Here is a 23,038-nt window from a genome sequence, read left to right as displayed (position 1 = left end):
TGACGGAGAAATGTCGACATTGATGGGTTGACTATGCGATGGACTGTCCAGTGAAGCAATAATACAGGGTATTTGGTCCGAGTGAATTATGAAGGACATATCTCTTTAGAAGTGGTGGAGATATGGGAAAGCCATTTGTATCACCAGTAGTTAGTGGTTGTAGGTAGAGTAGCTGGATTCCATTTTGGAAGGTTTTCGAATGAAGAAAGCTAATGGGCAGGTCAATTCATTGATAATTTCTTTGCGTATTGTCAAGAAAGCAATGCTATGGCCATCAGTGTAGAGTAGGAGGTGTGCAGTTGGCAAGGGGAAGGGAATAGCAGCAGCAGTTGACTACCACCACTAGAAGCAACGTTACCGGAATCGGTATAGAGGTTTAGGATTGCAGTTGGCAGGGGGAAGGTAAATGCAATAGCAGTTGATTATCCCTACTGTAGCAATGTCACAGTCAATGGTGTAGAGTTTAGAGGGCTGCAGTTGGCATGTGGAATCAGAAGCAGTTGATAGAGCTTTCTTTTTGTTGACGGAGGTTCCCTCCTGGTGGGTACCCACTTCCGACTTTCTGGCCTATGCTCGAGTGATTCATAGAGGGGTGCAAGAGTGGTAATGATGATTGAAGAGAACTAGTCAAAGTAGTTTACTATGCTTAAGAACTAATACATTGCATAGATGTAGACAAATTAGGAAGTGAGGAACTTCTGTATTACTGGTAACTTCTCAAGGATAGGGTGAACACCCTAGGGAGTGATGCAGGTGTTTGAGTATGATGCACTGGGGATGTAGATGGTCCTCTTTGGAGGGGGAGATTATTAGTATGTCATATACATAGTATAAGCAAAAGGGAATTAATAGAAATCTGAACCCTCCATTATGAAAGCCAAAGCAAGAGTATATGTGTCAAAGGTGGTAAAGATGGAGGTCTTGAGGATGCATTCTTGTCTTAAAGGGTACCTGATAAAATATCTTTAGGAGTTCAAGGGTCAAGAATAATTTAGCACTGTGAAGGTAAGTGATGATGTTGGTGTATGTTTTGGTGGTGCTGCTGGTCTGTTTTTGTCTGCATGTACTTTAGACACGTGTAATCAACACAAAATCACAGAGATCCCCTCCTTTTTTCAGGAGGAAGTGCTGGAAGAATGACCATGAATTTGAATCCTTTTGACAAAGGACCAATTTTTTTTCTATTTCATCAAATGAGCATTTAGCAGGGGCCACATGTGTTAGTGTCAAACTATGTATCTTGTAAATACTGTGTCATAGTCTTCTTGATAAGGAGATAGATACTGTGATTTTCAGTGGAATAAGTCGGGATATAAACTAAGGCATTCAGAGTAGGCATCCATAGAAGTGCTGATGTGAAGAGCTAGATTAGAGGGGGCAGGTATGGAAAGTGTGGATGAGTAACAGCTACCATTGTCTAGGCGTTGATGTGCTAATTTAACCTTCAGGTGGAAATTGCTGAGGAAGTCCACACCAATGGGAGTCAGTGTAATTCTGGCAATGATAGAATTCTAATGTTACTGAAGACTCCAAATGACAGTTTCAGCATCTTGTAGCCATTATTGGAAATAGCAAATAAATTGGCAACCACCAGGCAGTCATCAGTAATCTTTTAATGATAGTCATGCACTTAAGAAGGAATGTTGTAAAAGGGAATAACAGGCAACATTATCTACTAAAAAGCAGACATTAACCCTTTTACCCCCGCTATGAGGTTAAATTTCGAGCACATTTTGCTATATATTTTTTTTTCAAATTGCTCTAAGAGCCTTAATTTTTGTGGTAGAGAGATCAGGTTGGTCTCATTCTTTTGGAAAATGCCTGAAGTTTCTCATAAAGTTATCAAAAACATGCAAAAACATGTATAATATAGTGTTTTGCAAGAGCGTACCGGTACGTCCTTTGGTGGCTTAAAAAAAAAAAAAAAAATACGTGATGCGGAGGTCACAAAATCAAGTGGAGGACCACTTTTTTTTTTTCTTTATTCTCCAGCAATTGCCATCTGATAGCTTATTTATTAGCAGCAATACTAGATCTGAAGCAGTAGTAGCAAAACTAAGGGCAAGGGGCACCATTCAGTAAGTGTTGAGTCATTGGCAGGGGTCAGCATTGGTGTATGTTAGGTGGGCTTTGATGCCTTACACCATTCACTTCTGTTTTAGTTGGTGTTGTTGGGTTTTTCCCATCGTCAGGAATGAAGATTTTGAAGTTTTGTTGATAGGGAAGTGGCTATCTAAAAGGATGTTGACTCTGGTCATCAGTCCCTTCTTGGGCAAAGTGTCGACATCAGTTTCAGAAGACATTTTGCCAAAAAGACATGAAGCAGGTTAATTTTCCGAGAACCATCTGTAGCAGGCTGAGGGAAACAATACTGATTATTTTTCTGAAGGCCATCTACACCTTTCGGGACCCAAATATTGCTGAGAGCGCTGAAAAATCTTAACTCCACTGATATGGCTAGGAATGGTGAGCAATGCTCCAGTATGCATGATTTAAGTGCATCCTACTGCAACGTTTGTCCCTTTACTTGCAATCTGAATCAGAGATTTCTGAGGTGTTATCGGGGAGGGCAATGACGTTGTAGTTGGCTATGCTGCTTGATCAAGTGACACCTTTGGTGCCAAAATGAATATTGGTGTTCTGAAGCCAGGAAAACGGTGAATGGGGATAATATAGACAGATAAGTCGGGGTCTGTGAATAGTAACGTCAAAAACCTCCATACAGCAAACGAAACAGTTAGTTAGGAGGATAGCTGGATATCCAAGACACTCCAAAAGTAATCAATATTACTGGAGTGGAGGAGGATTTTATATAAAGAAACTTCCCTAACAACTACCATTATCTAGAGAAAACAGAGTTATCTATGTCCCAAGGGCATCACATAAAAGTGACAATAGTGTGATTATATTCAACAGATTTTGTCAATAATGTAAGCATTAGCCTTGTAGAAGAAACCGTACATATGGTATATTTCCTTATTTTCATGTGCATTGCATCCTGCACGTATAATACAATATCACCCAAATATAATTTAGGTCTAGAATTACTCAAAATGCTCATCATTTATAAGAATAAAATTACGTATCGTTAAAGGTAATGCAAATTCCACATTTTATTGTCAATAGAATAGAAGCCAGTCTATGCAAAATGGTGTTAACATTAAAAGTTTACAGACCAAGATCTCTCTTTCGTAGATTTTCCCAGCTGGACAGAGAGGTACAGGTTAGAGTAATTGGATGGACTGGGCTTCGTGTGCAATTTATCACTGGAACTGCCTACTTTACCTCGAGATTTTAAATGCATTTCAACATCATTCTATTTTTATAGAAATTTAGTATAAATTTGTGTTACATCTTCTCATTCGCTTTTAGTATAAGGATCATATCCACGTAAAACAAATGCACAGTTTACACTTTTTTTTTTAACTTCCTTTTATATTTGTCCACATTCTTACTTTTCTCTTTTCTTATATATTATTCTTTCTCAAAATTCGTGATCATTATAGTTATTTGATTATAAGTTATTTTCGCAATATGATTGCAAGAAATTTGTAGCTTGCTGGAACTTTTCCCTTATATAACATTTTCTATATTTTGAATTCAATTTCTTATTTCATTTATCTTTGTATTTTCATTTATAAAATATTTTCAGAAAAGAGATTGGATTTGATAAAAGCATCCTAGTATTTTGAAAAGGAAATAAAGAATGTTTTGAGTTTATTTTGATATAAGATAGATACTCCATTCTATTTTTTTTTTTTACTCCAGAATCATGATTTTTGGAAAACAAATTATGAAAATGATGATCATAATCGGATTATAATAAAAAACTACACTGAGTAATTACGTGATTAGAAATATGATATGAATCTTATTGAATTAAACTGTATCTATATCACGTCTCTTATTGAAATTCAGTGTGGAATATAATGCTCCGGCATTTTGTATTCTACTCTTTCATGATACTAAGGAATGAGCATATTTCATGAAGAAAAAATGACATTATTAGTACATTCATGTATTTTCATTTGTCTATAGACGAATGAGGGTATGGTTTATCTCACTAATATTAGACAAATAAAGAGAAAATCAAATAAAAAAAAATATTCTAGAAAAGCAGTGTTAATCATTATTCTAAAAAGCTTTTAGGAAATCCTTCCACGAAAGCTAATAAACTTTATTGTTATTGTTGTTTTTTTTCTTTTTCTTTAACTCTCGCACTCTCCCTCTATGACAATAGAAAAACCTGGTTAGTCTTGACATTACATGCCACAAATTGCTTGATTTTTTTTTCTTTTCATTTTGCTTTCAACTACCTATATGTAAGCTCGTTATCTGTTGCATAAACTTTATCTTGCCTTCACCTTACCTATCTCATAGTACCTAACAACCACCCCGCACAATATCATTCCTGAAAAATAATATTACATTGGGAAGGATTATGGAGGTTGTGAACCTCATACGGTGAATGTTGATAGATGTTATTTTTTTATTTAATTTTTTTTTTTTAGTATCCCTCTGCAAGGCTGAGTATATGAAATTTCGGGTTTATATGTCAAAAATGCAATTGTAGGTAAATCACAAAACAAATATCAATCTTAATCAATCTTTTTTTTTTCTAAGTGGATTATGTTTGTATAATTTTGCTTCAAATTTCCTAGGATATTTAGTTTTGCTCAATTCATTTTTTTTAAAGAAAATAACACAATTTTTGAACCAATCACGCTCAAATCTAATAAACCCTTTGAATAAAATTCAAATATGAAACAGCAGTTTTTTTTTCCTTTGTCTATACAGTTTAACGATATTGAAATAATTTATTGGATCATTTACAACTAAGCATTCACTCCCATTGTAATTTATCATCGATATTGCAAATGAAATGTAGTTTACGGAAGGGTTGTCATTGAAATTCAAATAGAAATGAAGATAAGTTAGAAATTTATATCATTTATATTCTTTCCAAGATTCTTTAATGATATGAAATATATTAGAAGGCTAAAACTTCTCAAAGACTTAAAATATTTTCACCTTTTTAATGAATTCCTGTTATGTCGATGCCCACTAATTACCAAAATGAGATCCTTGGGAATTATAAAATGATGCAATCAAATCGATCGCACTTAGGGTACAAAATATTACCATTAAATAAATCTTGACCAATCTTTCCATGGTATTCTTTTCTAAATAACTATTTAGTCACATGCAAATTTCTTTTTTATCTTGCGATTTCTGGAAAGAGTAATAGATTTGTGAAAAGCGTTATCATGGTCGGTGCCTTAATATGATATCGGAAAAGTATTTTCAGAATTATCCGATTTTTTTCTGTTATCATTTATACCAGGGCTAATATATCACGTGACGAAATTGAAATCGTAAACAATTGGGAGAATGAATTTTAATTTGAAAAAAAAAAAAATCACCAATGAAATCTTTTATTATTTTTTTTTCAGTCATTTTGAGGAGGAAGGAATGAAAATTATTCATCTATCCTTTCTAATTTTGATGTATACATATGTCACTACTTATTAAAGATTCATGTTTTGACGATTTAAGCTCGTGAGCTTGAAATATTTTATGTTTGGGTTTGGTAAACCATACTTTAGTCTTTATACTAAATTTCTTTTTATCATATTTTCCACATAGATAGTAAATTTCTAACATTCAAAAGATACTTTTATATATTGATAGATTTGGTTAACTGAAAATCTCAATATGGTGATGATATAACCACAAATAATATTTCTCCTGGCCAATAAACTTAAGTGGGGAACACCCGAGTATTAATAAATACATGATATACGTGTTATGTTTCCATAACTCATTATACCATATTTGTGAGAAAACTTTTGAAATTTTCTTGTTTATATAAATACACCAATGGCTGTAAATGAACTCATTTCTTTCGAACATATTTCGATTTCAACTCTTCTTTTCTGATTGCAATATACGTGACTTTATTCTCTTTTAAACAATAACTGATACATGAAGCTAGGTGTAGCCTAGTGACAGGTTTTAGCAGACTAATCTGCTGTGTCTTTAAGATGCCTAATAATTGCTGAGAAAGACTTTTTGATGATACAGTTCTATAGATGGTGAAAGGATGTTTCTAATTCATAAAAAGGCTAGAAAAGCTCTTTAAGAATGCAGACCTCCGTCAAATTAGCATCTTCCTCAAAACCATCGTGACTTTCCCAAAATCAATTAGTAATTTCCAGCTCTTTACATAACAGTATAAAATCCCTGCAAAGTTTAATTAAATTACGATTGAAATCTTGGCAGGATGGTTAATGATCGTAATTTGTCCATTGGTTTGACCTTGACCCTGGACTCAACCTTGACCTTCGACCTTGATAGCTCTTTACATAACAGTTTAAAAACCCTGCAATTCTCATTTTTTTTGCAATTAAAATTGTGACCTCATGTAGATGACCGGAATTTAACCTCTTGCTGGACCTTGCCCTGGGATTTGACTTTACCCTTTGCCCTTAACATATATTATTTGGCGTGGATTTTCATACACTAAAATATGAACCAAGTTCGAAGTCTCGGTGATAGTTATGACCACACTTATGGTTGATTAGGTGAACTGGACATTTTGCTTGATGGCAACCTTGACATTTAACCTTTACCTTCCAAAGTGTAATAATTTCCAGCTTTTTCGTAACAGCTTATCCTTGGAAGTTTCATTATTTTTTGATTAAAATTGTGGCCAGGATGCTGTTCACAAACAAACGCACACGCACCAAAAACCAACACACAGACAGGTGGTGAAATTTAATCTCCTTTCAACTTCGTTTTCAGAGATAATTATTGTGTCATTATAAGATAAGAGTACAATATTAAATATAGCACTTGGTAAAAACTGGTTGCATATTTAGCAATTCATAACCTTTTATAATATATTGTAATGTGTATCTTTAACAAGATTAGATTTTTTTTCTTTGAATATTGCTCGGTCATGAAATACACGTCCTGGTGAGATAATTAAGAATATTGATTATCAATCGAAATAACAATCAAAAAATAGTTTATACAAATAGCGTACTGAAAATGTATTTCATACCGACGATACATCCCAAAATTATATATTGAATGTGTGCTTTTGAAAACATAAGTATCCATTTTGTATCATAATGAAATTATTAATGGATATAATAGTATGCAAACAATGTAGGCACATAATAGATACTTATCAACGTGTAACAGTTAACTGACCAATGACGGCAAGTTGTGAAAATAACCAAGCACTAGTATAATAGGCAAAAAAAAAAAATCATGTTATTACCCCATCTAGACTCAGCGCTTCTGGTTTAATATAGCCAGTTTTCTTTCCCATACATTGGTTAAACACCTTGTTAGGAAGAAATTATCAGTAAAATCAAAAGTAATGCCAAAAATGTCAATTGTATATTATTTAAGGTAACCCTACAAAAACTTTCATTAAAATTGCTGGTTATAAATTATGTAAAATCAGATTGCAGATGTTGTAATGGGCAGGAAACATCTTAGTTTTCACAGTCCATGGTTGAATTGAGTTATATAGCCTAACAGTTCCTGATTATTTAATAACACAAATGCTGAGAACAATCCATTTCATGCTAAGTGAAGATTTGGTTCGCATCCTTTAGAAGGCACAGGGCTCGTGTTCCACATTAAGGAACTCGAAGTGATATATGACACAGACTAAGGTACTGATAAACATGGCAAGTATTTCCTCATCCTCTTACAGAAAACAAATCATCGTCATTTATTTATTTTTTCCTGTTATATCATAATTCAGTAAATTATAACTATAATCAGGTTAAGTTTTATAACCGGAATGACGTCTAATATTTTGCTGAAAAAAACGTTAACCTTTACTATGCTGTAATAAAAAACTAATTTCTCCACACTAAGAATTGGACTCCCGCTCATTTCATTATCAGTTTATGATATTAACTACGTCACGCAAAGGTGAAAGATAACGAAAAAGTGTTCACTGTTCAGCAAATGTAACTGCTTCAATATTATCATTATTTTGATCTTCAAACCTATAAATTATATTTTCATTATTCATAACTTATGTAACTCGCAAAAACTTCCCTTTTTGTGGCCTGGTGAATCTATAATACTAAAATCTTTAAGTAAGACGGTAACGTTATCCATCCCTTCCACTAAATGTGTTAAAAAAAGTTCCGAGAGACACTCCCGAACTTTAGCCAAAGTAAATAACGCGATTTTTCAGCTTTAGAAGTAACCGAAGAAGCTGTGGTTGTTCCCGCTAAGGAAGAAAATATATATATATAAAAAAACAATTAATTCATGTCAAACTGTTCAATTTGATAAGTCGATCGTTTGACTTGCATACTGGCAAGCGAAGATTTTAATTCAATTAATAATGATTGTCTTATATCATGAGTTGGATTAAAAACTTTAGATTCACGTCTAAGATGATGATGATGATGATGATGATTATTATTATTATTATTATTATTATTTTTATTATTATTATTATTATTATTATTATTATTATTATTATTAGAAAAGCTATAATAATAGAAAGAAACGCAGATGCTATAAGCACGAGGGACTCAAAAGGGATAAATAACCCAGTGAGGAAAGAAAAATAAGAAATAATTAAACCACATGAGCAGTAATAACTAATTTATATGAAATATGTCAAGATTAGTAACAAAATAATATCCAGATAACATATATAAATCATGAAGAGAAACGCCTGTCAGCCTATTCAACAGGAAAATATTCGTTGGGGGTTTTATTTCCGAAGTTTCACTGATCCAACTGCCTGATTAGGAAGATCATTCTGCATCCTGCCCTAGATAGTATAAAACTTATAGAATACAGCCTAGAACTTAGCCTTATGTTCGAGAAGGCATGGCTGTTACAATTAACTGCATAATTAGCACAAAATTAAAGTCTGAGAAGATCTGAATAGGAAGGATGTTCAAAATTGAAAGAAAACATAAAATGAAATATCCATAAAGAAATAACTGAACGACGATGCCAGATATTTGATACTGCATCACAAATAAGAGATATAATTGACCGCAAGGTCATAGCCAGCAAATTATGAGGAAATTCAGCAAAAAAAGATCAGGCAGGAGGAACATACTTGAAACAAGACAGTATGAAAGTATTAAAACACTTCTTCAGAATGGAATAATCGCTGAAAATCTTAAAAAAAAACTTTATCAACACGTAATTTCTTTTCATTTTGTGTGTGTGTTTTTTTAGGGGGGTGGGGAGGCGATAATCGGAGAAGAAATAGACTGCACGTACATCTCTCAAGTAAATCCGGAATCAAGAATCACACCTAAAATCTTAGAACAGTCACCTGGGGTTAAAAAAGGAAAAAATATGATCAATTCTGGTAAACTGCCTCAAACCTATTTATAATGATAATTTGAGTTTTAAAGATCAACTTTATGACTCATAATTTTCACAGCACACTGATTTTAGCATAATCTCTTTATGTTTAGTATCTCGAGATCTATATCTAGGAGATGGTATTGATGCAAAAAGTGTAACATCATTTGCATATGTAAAAAGCGTGTTTTCTAGGCCAAGACATATATCATGTGTTTATAATATGAAAACTAATGGAACAAGAACACTGCCCCAAAGAACACGAGACATGACATTCCTATACTAACTGGGGTAAACATAAAAGAAAAAAAAATAATTAGACAATAATTAAAAAGTGGACGTAATAAGAAAACACCCTCCTATTCCTACTGATCAAGCTTAAAAGCAAGTGCTTCGTGATTAACACGGTCAAAGGCACCAATAAAATCATGGACAATTATACGAACTTCCCAATCGGTGTCAAGGGATTTTTTTTACATCACTGACTTTTGTAAAAAGTGCATTGTATGCCCAAGGCCTTTGCCCAATGGATATTGGGCGGCAATCAGCTGGGCTAGAGATACCACAATCAGATGTATCTTATATACTGAACAACATTATCGCAGATTTGCATATGACTCTCAACAGCAGTGCGGGATGTACGTTAGAATCATTCCGACTTGACTTTGCACATCCAATGTAATACCAACACACTAGTTATCGAAAGCTAGTCCAAACTTTTTCTTTCTTACTTCTTTTCTAGAATGGTTAACATTTTAGAAATATTGATATGAAGAAAAAATTTATTAGTTGCTTGCAAGAGCTGCAGTCCGGGAGTTATAAGAATAACAAGGATATAACATGCAGTCTGAGGAATCCAATGATTGTCTCATAATTAGGCTATATATATATATATATATATATATATATATATATATATATATATATATATATATATATATATATATATATATATATATATATATATATATATATATATATATATATATATATATATATAGGGTGGGCCAAAAGTATGGTTACCGTCGTTTCATTATCCTTTTCACCATCTCAATAACGTTTTAGATATAAGTTTTTGGGGAGTAGTCAGGAGCAAGGTTCATGAGAGAAATTCCTACACAGTGAACAAATATAAAGATTACATTTTAAATACATTCACTGATTTTCATGGAGATTGGGATGTGGACATTTGGAGCACTTGAAAGATTAAATCTTAATTGATAAATGTCTAAATTTTAATATATATATATATATATATATATATATATATATATATATATATATATATATATATATATATATATATATATATATATATATATATATATATATGTGTGTGTGTGTGTGTGTGTGTGTATGTGTGTATAAATGTCTAAATGTGTACTAAATACGAAATGTCTGAGTGTTAACTGTAACCGTTCTTTTTTCCCATTTTGTATTGGAAGAAACTAATAGTATGTGGCAATTATGCGAAAACTGGATCAGAGACCAACAATGCACGTAAAATGCATTAAACAAGAGGCTATAAATAAACGTTAATTTAATACAATGTAATGAAAACTCATTTAGCAGATGCTTCACTGTAACAAGTGAGACTTGACGTATCATTTAGTGACATTTACGGTTACAATAAAAAACAAAAATACCATTTCCATAATCTCTCGCAAGTTAGAAACTTACTTGCTGATTCAAGTAGCGTTTATTTATTATTCCGTTTATTCGTTATTTATATTAGTTTTCAATTATTCCGTTAAAGTTTTACGTTTTAAAGTAACAGTTTATTCTAGTTTTGATTTTTTTTTCATCACAACTCTCATATGATTAGTTACTTTACTTTAAGAGGGCTAGTGTACCGAAAAATAGCTGATTTGGGTGTCAGATGCCGAATTTTACTTTTGTGCATTTCCGGCAACTTCATGGTGTTGGCAATGCCAGACGTATGAAATTTTGTGAATTTTGTGCTTCTAAAGCAAAAAAAAAAAATGGGGGGGTAACGGGGTAATGGGGGCGTGCCGCATGAGTTGTCATTCCGTGAGACCCATTCCTTTCATTGAACCATAATTTGCAAATAATGTATAATTGCTTTTTCAAGCTGGGGATTCTCCTAAAAAAACGAGCCTAGTTTGATACCTCATGGGTGGTTTGGAAAATCATGCGTAAAAAAAATATAATTGTTGCTTGCAATTCTAAAAATATTATGCAACAATTGGCTTATATTGATGAAAAAAGTGTATGGCAGGTAAATAACACTTTATACAGTAAAACATCTATGTCTGAATGTTGCCAGAACTTCGAGTGAAATTTGACTAAAACATATATATATATATATATATATATATATATATATATATATATATATATATATATATATATATATATATATATATATATATATATATATATATATATATATATATATATATATATATGAACATATATCACAAGCACACGTGATTTTAATTAATGTAAATATCACCCACGAAATGCATTTAATACCGAATTCTATCTTGGGAAATACTTATTAGTCTCTCTTGATAGCTGAGTCGGTAGGGTCCCTGCCAAGCATAGTTTCTAGCCGTACAGGTGGTGGTTCGAATCACCACCCGGCCAGAAGCTGTTACCATAAAATTAATTCCAAGTGGATATGTATTTCCCAAGATAGAATTCGGTATTAAATGCATTTCGTGGGTGATATATATATATATATATATATATATATATATATATATATATATATATATATATATATATATATATATATATATATATATAATTGCATAATTATTTTTTTATGCAATTCTGGAAGTTTTGATGCAACACCCAAGTGCAAAGAGAAAGCTTGTATAATAAAAAATGTTTTATGAGATATATATAGTTATTTATTCCAGAAAAAAAGTCTTCCCAGTGAGAGTAATTCATGTGTTAATGATTCTAAAACTTCAAATGAAGTTTTCTCGAAACTAAATTTTGAGTAATATGAGTGTATATAAATCCCTAAAACTTTTTTAATTATTGATGGATTTTCAAAATTTCAGAAGTTGCAGGCATTTATATATAATTTAGAAGGAAAAAAATTAGATTCAAACCAACGGAGCGTTGGTTTTAATCTAAATTTTTTCCTTTTTTTTTTTCACGAATCTTTTATATATTACAATTTTTTTTAATAACCGTAAGTATTACTAATATGAAAAATATAAAAAAATCCAATTGAAGGAAATAAAAGGCGCTATAAGTTTAAATAAAATTTATGGAAAAACAAACAAATAAAAACAATTTATAACGATCTTAAAAAAAAAAATTATTAACCAATTTTTCTCAAATTTGGCATGTGAGTAACTCTATATCCTCTAAACAATTACACAAAGTTTCATGAGTACACTAGCCCCCTTAAGGGATGCTTTTCTGGTTTTATACAACAAGGGATCCCTACTCTTTACAGGCCCTTCACCCTCATTTTATCGTATACATTCCAAGGCATTCAGTATTTCACACAATATATTGCTCGTTTACTGTCAGGTCCACAATATGGAAGCACTTCCAGGGAAAAGTGTCTTAATTATCTCCCTGAAAACCTTAATATCATTATAATATCGGATGTGCAGTGGGAGCTTATTGTATCGACTTGGGGTCACATATTGCAAGGCTCTAGAGCCTACAACAGAAATATATCTCGGCTCTAATAATTTGAAACTATCTGTAACTACTGACTGTGTTTCATTTGCAGTATTTTTATTTTGCAGGAGGAGAGGAGGAAGATGAATGACAAAGGGGCAATGAGCATTGCAAACAGCTTCCCCTTCGAGACCTCTCGTATTTCACCTTTAACAAGAGGGAAATATAAAAATCAAAGCAATAAATGGAAAATACATTTGCTTGCAAAGGTAAGGGAGAGACTGATATTCAACTGGGTGGAAAATGAATATATTATTGACCCCTTTCCTTTGAGAGATATATCACGAAGGAATATCAGTTCTCCAGTGTTGTTTGGTTTTCACAAAGAAATTCAAAAACATTTCGTGTGAGCGAGAGAAGGTCATATGGCAAAGGAGAATGAAAGACCTTTTAGGGTATGTTATACATTTATGTTAAGTAATGTAACACGATAGCGTTACATGAATATCATTGCAACGTTATTGCAGTGTCTGAACCAATTTTAACTTTAATTTTAAGCATTGAATCCTGTGTAAATTACCTTGAGGATATTATATAATTCCTTTCATTTCATATTGCACAAGAAACTATAATGTTTGGTATTGATGTTCTTTTGTTTAAATTGTATCGTTCATGTGTTTACGTGACACGAGTCATGGTCTGAGAGTCATAAAAGCGTACAAAGTGTACCATAAGGAACACACACATTATGTAGCTACTGGAAATAAATGTGGAAAAGAAAAACGACGTCTTTATTACATCCACCTTTTTTCGGTAGCAAAGGATGGAGCTTATAGTGTAATGCTATCTACAATATGTTTTCCAGGTGAACGGCTGTGAGATGAATATCATATATAATTGATGAAAACTATGAGATTATATTCGACCTAGATGTATCTTTGAACAATTTCTAAAGAGAGAAATTTCAATCCTGGTTTGAGGAAAATATAACTATATAGAATAAAATATTTTTCAAGTTCCAAAGGGAAATAATTATTCTTGAGTCTTATCGGTAGGTATAAACCTGATATTAGTAGTAATAGTAGTAGGATATTATAAATACCATCAAGCAAAGATACAGAGAGAGAGAGAGAGAGAGAGAGAGAGAGAGAGAGAGAGAGAGAGAGAGAGAGAGAGAGAGAGAGAGAGAGAGAGAGATTGAAAAATAATATATTTGTCTATTCTTTCCTTTACATTCCTTAACAATACTACGTTTATTGGTAAGGTCTAAACCTCAAAGAATCTATTAGTTACGTTTTCAATATAATGTAATCAATATGAATTTTTTGTGTCCTGAATTTGCTCTTTCATGATCAAATTGAACCTTGCTCAGAATATAGTGCATTCAACCTTTGCTCTGCAATAACAAAATGAAATTATGGATCCACATTGAAAGTGGATCAAATGAAAATAGTTATTATGGATCACTTCAAATATAGATTAATAAGTCTTATAATGGACAAATAAACAAATTAAATTCACATTAAATGGAAAAAAGACATTTAATTCTGAAAACTAAAGAAAAATTAACATTCGTGCCAAACAATTTATGATTATCTAGAAAGTGCGTCAGGCACCAAATTCTTTCTCCCTGGAACATGTTGTATATCCAAATCCTACTCTTGTAATATTAGACTCCACCTCATCAGCCACTGGTTCTTATTCTTAAACCTGTTTAAAAATATTAAAGGATTGTGGTCTGTCTTAACCACTAAAGGTGTAGGAACATTTGTTAAGTAAATTTCAAAATGTTCTAGAGCTGTTATCAGGCTTAAGGCCTCCTTCTCTATGGTGGAGTACTTGCATTGAGCTGCATAAAGCTTTTTAGAGAAAAAGGCAACAGGATATTTTACCTGTTCCTCAACTTGAGATAGCACAGCACCTATTCCATAGTCACTTGCATCGACCGCCAACCTGAATGGTTCCCGAAAAACAGGAGCTCTCAAGACAGGATAGCTAGTCAGAAATGCCTTCAATTTGTCAAATGACCTATGACTCTCTTCATTCCACTCAAACTTTACTTCTTTCCTCAATAAATTAGTAAGAGGATTAGAAACTGTGGCAAAATTTACCACAAATCTCCTGTAGTACCCTACCATGCCGAGAAATCTACGAACAGACCTTTTGTCATAACGCACAGGAAACTCTAGAATGGCTCTGACGTTTGCATCTTTCGGGACAATTTTCCTATGACCTATTTCATGAGCAAGATACAATACACTAGCCTTGGCTATCTCACATTTGGCAAGATTGATAACCAGCCCGGCCTGGCTAAGTTTTTCAAATAACTTACTTATTCTTTGAATATGGGCATCCCAGTCATTACTATAAACCACAATGTCATCAATGTACACTACCACACCCTCTAGAGAACCTACCAAGCTGTTCATTAGTCTGTGAAATGTAGCAGATGCATTTTTCATGCCAAAAGACATCACATTACAGGCAAATAATCCCTCACTTGTCACAAAAGCAGATATCCTTAGCTCTGAGCGTCAACGGTACTTGCCAGTACCCCTTTAGAAAGTCAAACTTACTGATAAACTTTGCCTTACCTACATTATTGATGCAGTCCTCTACCGAGGTAAAGGAAAACTGTCAGTCTCTGTAACTGCATTAACCTTGCGTTAATCTATACACATTCTGTACTGACCATTCTCCTTCTTCACCAACACCACAGGTGAACTCCATGGACTGTAACTACTTTCTATCAGATTATGCTGCAACATGTACTCTACCTCTGTTTTTATTACTTCCCTTTTCAATGGATTAGTTTTATAAGGTGCCTGTTTTATCGGTTTAGCCCCTCTAACATCCATGTCAAGCTGTATCACAGCCGTACAACCTGTGTGTCCTTAAATAAATCTGGATACACTACTATCAAACTTAAGATGGACTCTATTTGATCCCCATCTAAGTGAGGCAACATATTTGGCAAATTATTCAATACATCTCTATTACCTTTAGGCCATTTACCTTTTATTTCCAAACACACTCTTTCCATTTCTATTTTCCCAAACAACGACAATGGCTTCTTTGCTACTCTTTCATAATAGGGTTCCAACATGTTAACATGACAAAGCCGGTGTTTTTGTCTTCTACTTGGAGTCTCCACCAGATAATTCAAGGTACTTAAGGTAGTGAAACTAAAACTTTATCCCCAACTTCAAATTCCCTACTAGCTTTGATGTCAAAATTCTTTTTCATTTTACCTTGTCCAACTTTCAAGTTCTCCTTAGGAAACTTCCCAAACTTATAAACCTTTTCCCCAGATTATTTTAGAAATTGTACCAGGCTAACTTTTGGATTATTATTTTCCCAACTTTCCTTAACAACATCCAAAGGACCTTTTACCTTGTGACCAAATACAAGCTCAAATGGAGAAAATCCCATCATATCACTCGGTACAGACCTAAATGCGAAAAATAAATAAGGTATTACCTTATCCCAGTTCTTTGGATCTTCCCCACAATATTTCTTTAGCATGGACTTCAAAGTTTGATGAAATTGTTCAATATGACCCTGGCTCTCTGGGTGGTATGGTGAGGAAGTTACATGATTATCTTTGAACTCTTTCATCTGTTTAGCAAATTTTTACTCATAAAGTTACTCCCGCAGTCAGACTGAACCGATTTCAGCAATCCAAACCTAGTAAAGAAACCAATAAGTGCTTTGATTACTTTCTTACTATGAATACTCCTTAGGGGTACAGCTTCGGGGTACCTGGACATTCTATACATGATTTTCACGATATACTGAAAACCACTGTTAGTCTTTGGCAATGGCCCCACAATATCTATCAATATCTCATTAAAATGGTTCTTCAACCACTGGAATGGGTTGTAAAGGTGCTTTAGCAATTCTCAGATTTGGTTTACCAACCAATTGACACTTTGTACAAGAATTAACATACCTCTTCACCTCTGTCTTCATTCTTGGCCAAAAGAAATGCACAGCAACTTTCCTAAAAGTTTTGCTTACTCCAAAATGACCAGCAAGTAAATCTTCATGTACAAACCACAAGATTTTGGCCTGATATTCAAGAGGAACTACTATCTGCTTCCTTACCTCCCACATCTCAGTTGCCGAACTTTTGAAACGACTTAACTGATACAGGATACCATCTTCCCATTTCAACTTAGGTCTCGTCAAATCTGAGCCAACCTCTCCTTCCCCCTCTTCATTAAACTCTTCCTTCTGAGCAATACTTAGTGAATTCCTATCCCATCCTACCGTATCATCCCACTCAGATACCAGACTAGGAACTTTCATATCAGAAACTCTTCCCTCTACTAGTCCTTCAAGCCTATCTAGACCCAAATCCTCATCCTCAAATAATCCCTCACTGTAGAATGAGTAATAGCCATCGTTGGACTACTCTCACCAATCTGATTGGTACCGTTACATTGCACTACCGGACAATTACTCCCTGTATCTGACTCAGTATCATTGGCTATCACAACCTGCACGTCATTCAATGGTAGTTCATCTGCAATTGCCAACTTTAACAGTCACTTGACCCAATCAGAGTTTAACCAAAACGCTGCCAGAGGACACGTCACCACCGTATTTGGGAAGCCACCCAACAACACATACTCTACCTGCTCCTCTACAAAATTGTCAGGCAACGCTGATCTCAAAATCAACGACTGGGCAGCAATAGTATCCTGCAATACATTTACCCGTATCCCAAAACCATCCTGGTCCTTTGTGAACACTTCACCCCTTGAGACATATTTTCCAAAGTTACCAAACTCACAGGATACACCACCAGAAGTTCTCCCAAGTAGACCTACAGGCTTCTTGGAACTCCCTTGCCCCTTGCAGGCCGAACATTCTGACCTAATATGGCCCTTCTTTTTACAAAAATAACAAGTTACATCCCTTTCACTTGTCTTTGGAAAAGACTGAACATTTTTTCCAGGTGAATGGATTTAGAGGATTTCGGTCCATGCTCCGGAGTCTTCAAACCTCCTATCCTTATCCCACCTACTTTGGTTATCAGCAAACTTATACACAGACTTGTGTGATAGTGCAACTGCTCCCACAGTATCTAACTTTAAGTCTTCTAAATACTTCTTCAGTTCATGCCCTACATTATTCTTGAACTCTTCAATAAGGATTATTTCCCTTATCCCTGCCAAATCATCAACCCCTTTTGATTTCAACCATTCATCAAATGCTAATTCTTTATCTCTACTAAACTCTACATAAGTTTCATTGGGAACCTTTCTTAGATTACGAAATCTCTGGCGGTAGGCTTCTGGCAAAAGCTCATCTGCTTTTAATACTATCTCTCTCACCTCACTATAATCTGCACTTACCTCTTCACTCAATGCTGCATACACTTTTTGTGTTTACCCAACCAACCTGCACTGAATTAGGGTAGTCAACATAGTCTCAGGCCAACCTAACTTTCTTGCTAACTTCTCAAAAGCAGAGAAGAATTCAGCCACATCAGCTTCGTTGAACACAGGGACCTAGCTTAATAGCATGACTAATGTTAAAGTGGTCTTCCGGTCCAGTTTGTTTTAAACGAAGAACCTACAATTCATGTTCCATTCGAACCAACTCCAATTCCCTCTCCTGTTCCAATCTAGCCTTTTCCTGTTCCATTCTAGTCTTCTCCTGTTTCCTCTCATGTTCCAATCTAGCCTTCTCGATTTCCCTTTCCTTTCCACTATTGGTCATCTCCGTCTCTCTCATCTGAAACTGCAATTTCAACTTTTCCACTTCCAATTTTTGAAATGCTAACCTATCTTGCATTAATCCTGCTTCGTCCAAAGTCGCACCCATAGCACCACCCCTTATTGCACTCGCTACCTGTAGCAACAGAGTTCCTTTCTTTACACCAGGAGATACCAATAACTTTAAATGCTCTGCTAGTGCAAACAACTGACCTTCACTTGAGTCACCAAGCCTAACATCCCAGTCACCCCTACCAAAAAATTCTGATACATTAATCTCAGTCATCGTAAGCTCAGACTCACTCATTTTATCAAAGTTTGAAGCCCAATTCACTATCAAAATATCTGAACAACCAATCCTTTCTGAAGATTCCCACACGGCAATGTTAATATTCTAGGGATCCTGAGAAAAGAGTTCAACAGGATCCTGGTAAGGTCACCATTAATGTCACAGGTTCTTTATATTCAGCAAACTAGAACAAGACATTGACGTATCAAAAATCCACCAAGAAGGAAAAGTTCAAAAAGACTCTAAATATAATTCAAATTCCTGTTTATTACATAAACTGAATTTTCCTCAAATGACAATAAATCTCCAGCCTGGAAGGAAAAATAAACCATTCGCATTACAAAAACGCATCTAGGACCCAAACAAACTCTAGCACACCGGAAAAATAAAAGAAAGAGACAAAGAACTAACCATCAATGATGCGCCAACATACACATCAATATATATATATATATATATATATATATATATATATATATATATATATATATATATATATATATATATATATATGTATATATATATATATATATATATATATATATATATATATATATATATATATATATATATATATATATATGTATATATATATATATATATATATATATATATATATATATATATATATATATATATATATATATATATATATATATATATATATACGGTGGTAGGAAAGTAGAAGGAATAGACTGGAGACGTTTTAAATTAATAAACCCTAACTATTTACATACAGTTAACAACAGCTTAATTCCATGGGATGATGTAAGTTCTCTTGCACCAGGTCTTTGTCACTAAATCAGCTTTGGAGGACGAACCCGTCAAGATCCAAACCATTAACGAAATGTTATGCTTGAATAATCACATAATTACAGGTACCAGCGGCAGCCACACACCGATGAAAACACTTCAGGCTTTCCAAGATCGTTCAGTAAGGGAAACAATTCAATTTCATTCTTACCGCAAGGCAAAAACTGAACGGCAGTGTCACGTCTGCAGGGTTTGAAGTGGTCAAAACAAGTCCGTCCCTAGACTAACAGGAGCTTTGGTATTAGCCAATGGTTGCTGTCCATCACCAAGTCACTCCACCACCACTTGAAGCAGGAAAGAGTGTCCTCTGCAGACGAATTCGTGGAACACTGCCGTACATTACAAATTTACCTTTCAAGGTAAACAGTCTTGCTAACTGCCTCTTGGCTCCTTCAGTCTCCCACCACGATTATGGAAAACAAAAATACACATGTATGACATACCTGGTTACGAGCACAACCAACAGATGGTACCATAACCACTGGAAAATTTATTTTCTTAATCCTTTTAAATTGTTTACATTAATAACGAAAATTTCCTTACAATATATAAACATCATATGAGCTTTTTCAGTTCACCAAATCTATCAGTATATTAAAGTAAAAAGTTTAAACTGTTGGAAATTTCATATCTATGTGGCTAATATGATAGAAAATTAGAATATTGAGCAGATTTAGCAATGTATTGAGGCAAAGGAAGAAATATCATCAATAAACTTGACTTAAATTATTGAATTGGTTTATGTTCTCAATTGTGTTGATATTATTTTTTACGGTAATTAATTCAGTGATTGTGAAAATGCTAAGTTATTTAAAACGCACAGTATTAGATAAAAATGATCAATTAGGAACCATTTTTTGAATTACTGTTTCCATTAGTTTTTCTTTAAGAATTTGATCCTAGTCACATCTTATTTCACTGAAGGAATTTCAGTCTGTCATTTTGTTAGGTGTAGTTATGGCCAAAGACAAACAGTTCTTCCTGCGATGATAATCTTTGGGTATAATGCACATGGTAGCTGGATATTTATTTCATATTTTATTGATTAAAGAAAAAAAAGAGTCATAAATTAAAACTATACCCCCAAAATTTGTAAAAGAGTGATTAATGCTACTATAATAGAACATATCTCTATTTGATTTCATATTCTGTTTATTTCTGTAATACGTGTGAGGTTAACCTTACCCTCTTTCGTCTATATTTAGATGGAAATACATGAATTCATTAATATCATATGTAAAAGCTTACTTGACGCTTGCTCTTACTCAGCCACACTTCTATCACCTGTTCCCTCTAATCTCATACATCACGTCATCAGTCCCATGAATGGCTATGCCTACTTTCTCCATTTATATTCCCTCTTTTTATACCCGAAACGATGCTAGATGACCATAGATCCCTCAAAGTACTGTATTTATCGCCCTATCAAAATGACAGGATCAAAGCGTTTGCATGACTCAGACGTTTGACACTAGATGAATTTGGCAGCTGCTAAGTGCCCAATCACCAAAATGAAAGAAATGTTCCTTCACCTTTTTCGTGATTACAGGTGTCTTGACATGCAGGCGGAGCCAAACCACTAACATTTCCCAATATCAGCATCATCACTACTTAGCTTTATGTTGCTAAATTATTTTTGACCGTCGACATCCTGTAAGGGTATTCAAAGGTGCCCATTAATCCAGAAGGTATCCTCATGACCTCCATCACCAACCCCTTTGTTTCATATACTTTTACTTTTAAAGACTTCTGCTGTGGCTTTCATAAAGCGGGGCCATATTTCAATGACGCTACTTCTGTGAATGTTACATAGATGACATGCTAATATTCTCCCCCTATAAAGATTTTAACCTACATCACCTTTACATAGTATATGAACACCTGAAACAGACCTTCCTTGGAATCAGGTATGACAAAAGTACCTTATGTGCCAAGAAAGCAGCATTTCTGTGTTACTGCATCACTCCTAACGGCATTCACCCCCCTCTCTAAGAAGTTAGAAGCAGTGCAAAAATTCATCACTCCCTCAATCGTAAATGCAGACAGAGAATATTGGGCATGGTGAAATACTATCACTGGTTCTTGCCAGTCATCACCACCACCACCTACAAATCACGCAAGGGAGCTCTCAAACCATGAAGTGCAGTCCCCATCTAGAATCGGGCTTCTTCAACTCAAAGAAAACCCTTTCAACTGATACTACTTCCACCTTTCTCCTGAAACAGCACCCCCCCCCCCCCCCCCCATATTCTAAACGATGTCTGTAATGTTGCTCTAAGGGTGGAAGTCATACAAAATATCAATGACTGTTACCGGCTATTGGCTTTCTTCAATAGGAAAATTTCCAAGGTGGTTTCTTGCTAGACTACCTTCAACTAAACACTGCTGGTGTTATATTGGCTTTCAATTACTTCTACCACTTCTTAGATATGTACTTGTTCATTCAAAATGACCAGATACCCATTATGGACGCTTTCACTAGACAGGCAACTAGTCCACCAGTCAATGTCGACAGCTCTTTGACATATAATTATAGTACTGTACTTTTCAACACATTCCTGGTAAACTGAATCCTGTCAATGATACCACTTCCAGAAAGATACTGGCTATTGCCCAACTGGTACCGATTAAGAGGCCTTAGAAGAAGGACCGAAAGTAACAACTTGCAGGACATCCTACATGTTTCTTCAGTGGGAAGATCTAGCCTTTGATGACTAGAATGAAACAATCCACTTTGATTTTAATATTGGTAGGCAACTTCCATAGAAAGCTGACTCTATGTGACATGTTTTTCAATCCATGACCTTTTATGCACCTCGTGCAAATATACTGCAAACCGAATGAACACCTATTTCATATAGAATTTCAGAAATGCACTGACACTCGGATTATAGTGTCGGCTTTTCATCAACATCTACTATCTTTTGTCTACATTCATTGTTGACCCCTGACAAATGTCACAAGGACACTGTCATTTTCTTACAATCGTTGATAGCTCTACTCGCTAGACTAAAGCCATCCCCATACAACATGCAACATTTGTCTTAGGTGCTACTACCTTGCCTTAGGGATTTATAGAAAGATTTGCCATTATTACATTATTACATATTACATGAAACCGGTGTGACACTATCACCTATCAATTCTGGACATCAATATTACATTTTTTTGGCATCATCCTACATCAGACTATCACTTACAATCCTGTAGCTAATGTAATGGTAGAACG

The sequence above is a fragment of the Palaemon carinicauda genome, chromosome 36 (genome assembly GCF_036898095.1).
Source record: "Palaemon carinicauda isolate YSFRI2023 chromosome 36, ASM3689809v2, whole genome shotgun sequence".
NCBI classification, from domain to species: domain Eukaryota; kingdom Metazoa; phylum Arthropoda; class Malacostraca; order Decapoda; family Palaemonidae; genus Palaemon; species Palaemon carinicauda.
The sequence above is the reverse complement of the archived record's forward strand: the minus strand, read 5'-3'. Positions refer to the sequence as shown.